The sequence below is a fragment of the Cupressus sempervirens genome, chromosome 4 (genome assembly GCF_028749045.1).
Source record: "Cupressus sempervirens isolate cs-2001-9-10 chromosome 4, ASM2874904v1, whole genome shotgun sequence".
Taxonomy (NCBI): Eukaryota; Viridiplantae; Streptophyta; class Pinopsida; order Cupressales; family Cupressaceae; genus Cupressus; species Cupressus sempervirens.
Genome location: NC_143121.1, coordinates 855863901 through 855867246, shown reverse-complemented (window position 1 = coordinate 855867246; position 3346 = coordinate 855863901). Strand labels below are relative to the sequence as shown.

The 3346-nt window shown below is 38.7% G+C and overlaps 1 pseudogene across 1 annotated transcript; it reads left to right on the top strand.

The window, feature by feature from the left end:
- The first annotated feature begins 1275 nt into the window (after positions 1-1275).
- LOC149564084 (uncharacterized) lies at positions 1276-3000 on the top strand (annotated as a pseudogene). The gene is made up of 2 exons (XR_016364158.1): positions 1276-2308; positions 2672-3000. The product of XR_016364158.1 is annotated as an uncharacterized LOC149564084 (transcript).
- Positions 3001-3346: the final 346 nt, after the last annotated feature.

Below are 3346 nucleotides of genomic sequence, written 5' to 3'. Positions count from 1 at the left end.
GTGGATGTGATAGTAGCAAGGCCTACTTCACAAATACATACTGCACCTTATGCAATAGTTGCACAAATACAACCAGTTAGGGGACAACTTATTCAACAAAAGAGGAAATCTGATGATGTTGTGGTAACAACAACATCTGGGTAGAGCAAATCAAAGATATTGGTGAAGGTTAAGCAAGAACCAACACCAACCCTCAAGAAAAGGGTCAAACAAACCTCTAGTAGACCCAAAAAGAGAAGGAAGACATTGCAAATTAGTGAATATGAGGAGTCAGATGAAAAGATTGAAGAAAAAGCAGTGTAACAGGTAGTTGGAGAAGGAAGGACACCAATTGATAAGAAAGATTGGAAACCCAAGATTGAAAATATGAATATGCGGATTATAAATAATTATAGTTTTGTTTAGTTGAATAAGTATTATAGCTTATAGGAGACAATTAGATAATGCTATAGTAAGAAACATGATTTTGAGGGAAAAAAGGTTTGACAATATTCAAAACAAGATACCAGAAGATTTGTACAATAGATTAATAAACGAAAAGAAAAGAGTAGTAGAGGAAGATACATAATTGAGAGATAATATGTTTTAGAAACTGTGTGAAGTCAGCAATAAGGAAGACATTAAAAGTATTTTGAAAGGCATTGAGTCTTTATTGAGGAATAAAAGAAGAACAATTCTTCTTATGGGAAGCAACTCTAAAGAAGTAAAGAAGGAGACTCAAGAAGTTATAGTGAAGTACATGACTTACATGCCAAAAACCACCAAATAAAGTGCATAGTCAGAGACAACAAGTCTAGTATATTTTGATCATAGTGGTAATAGAGCGAGAAGATATGAGATATAAATCCACATAATTCAGAAGAGAAGAATCATTCAATCTCTTTTAAAAAAAAACTATGAGCATCAAGAATTACCTTGCACCCCTCCATACCCTAAAGTGCATTGGGTGAACTTTTAATGTGATTAATAAGTAGTGCTACTGTGACCTGCACCTTTAGATTGGGTTTTGCGACCTAACCTCTACCACAAGATACTCAACAAATCTCATAAAAAATTACTAAATAAAAAAGTTTGGAATAAACTTTATAGTATTATTTTATATACTAAAAGAAATATAATTATTCCGCTTAGATACCCATTATAATGATGTCATTCTTTAGTTTGAGTTTGAGCGTGTTTAGTAGGATTATGCAACGAAATTCCTTAGGTACGGCCACACCATGCATTACAAAAATGAGCGAATCAGGTCAACAATCTGGAATCACCATTGTCTAAACAGATACCCATTAGATGTCCGTCTATAAAATTCCCGTCCGCCCTAGTGTTCTACAACAACCACTGCCAAATTTATCAACGAAAAAGATTTCACCCCACAATCTGTCGGGATGGGTTCCATTCATCAAATCAACGGAGACATTCAACTCATCAACGGAGCCAAACCCAAAAGGCCATTTTGTGAGAGGTGCTTCAAACCCGCAGTGGTGTGTATCTGCAATCGCATTCAGAAACAGGTAGAAAATGTAACAGCGATCACCATTCTACAGCACACAGATGAAAGAAAACACCCATGTGGCTCTGCCAGAGTGGCCTCGCTGGGCCTTAGAAACATCGAGATAATCTCCGTCCGAGACCTCGATCTCGAGACCTCCCACAGGGTGAAGCCAGAGGTTCCCGGCTCGAAACGCAGCATTGTTCGCAGGGTGGGTAGAAAGGGTTTAATCGCAATAAGCAATAGAAATTCACAACGTGGACAAAACCCAGCTGATAAGATGTGCAGCAGCGGCCCGGGTTCGAATCTTGATGGCCAGAAACTTTGTATTCCAGATTGGGTTTGCCTTCCATCGGGCTCGGCGCTTCTTTTCCCGAGTGAGAACGCGATAGATCTTCTGCCCGGTTTTGTGGACTTTGAGGTCAAGAATTTGGTGGTTTTGGATGGCACATGGGGTAAGGCGAGGCGGATTTATTATGAAAACCCGTGGTTGAGGTTGTTGCCTCATTTCAGGCTGCCGCTGAAATGGCCGAGCATTTATTCTGAGGTTCGCCGTGAACCTAAGCCTGGGTGCTTGTCCACCATCGAGAGCATTGTCTATGCCCTAAAGATACTTGAACCTGGGACTGAGGGTTTGGATTCTCTTCTTCAAGTTTTTGATTCCATGGTGAAAGATCAGAGGCGTTGCAAGGAGGAGAGGTTGCAGAAATTGGGGGAAGAAGAAGCGTGAAGCTTTTGCCTTCTTAATGCACTTCTAAAGCTCATATTATTGGTATTATTCATTACAATCTATGGACCAATCCAAATATCTTCATAATGGTGCGTCTCCAGCCTTGAATTTTTAGGTTTTTGCCATTGCTGATTGACAGGTTTAAGAAATCAATTTTGGGTTAGGTTATATTTCAAAAATGGCTTTTCAAAATTTTCAATGTCTGGATTGGCATGCATTTATTAAAGTTTCTATAAGGCGTGCCCTTGGCAGATATTGCTGGTGCGTAAGGATTTGGGATTTTAGTAAAAATCAGGGGGTTAGGGTTTATTAGCATAATGGCATTCGTAGCGCTGGGTTTCCTCATTGTTGAGGGTTTAATCGTGAAAAAAGAAGATATTTGTGGAGTAAATGAATGTATCCCATGTACCATATTAATGTTATTATTGCTGTGAAATTTTTGCCCATGGCAGATATTCCCGCCTCAGAGTTTGATGACATCAGATTTCCTCGAGGGGTTGGGGCTTTAATTATATTGGTTTTTGCCGAATGCAGTTTTCTCCCTTTGAATTAGGCGATTCATACGGATGCATTGTTTCTCACGTTTTTGATCGAACATTGTGGCCCATCTGATGTGAAGAACCTGACGGTGAAATGCGATATGGTTTTGGGTGGCTCAAGGGATTGAAGTTTAAGCAGATTGTGCTTGAGCAGTGTTCCAATTATTTTAAGTAATGTTGTACCAGAGATTATTATATAGGCTTTGTCCCTTTAATGAAAGCAGTATTCCTACTTTGGGCCATTGCTGGCAAGAAGCTTAATTTGGGAGAAGAATAGATTTGTGGCATATTTCATTATAATTTATCGATTTAACCAGATTGTTTTGATAGTGACCTAAAAGATGTTAGGATTTAGCCTCTTACTGAACAGGATTTTAACTGGTAATATTGGTTTGGTCCATATCTGTCATGGGCATTTTACCTGAAGATAACAGATTCGTCAAAATATCCATATAGCCTTTGCCGCGACGAGTAAGCTTTACTTCTTGATAATGCTGCTTTATGGTATAACATAGTAGGGTTTTGTCAAACAAAAAGCGAAAAAAACACCGTAGGGTTTTGTCAAATTTGGTGAAATTCTTATAAATT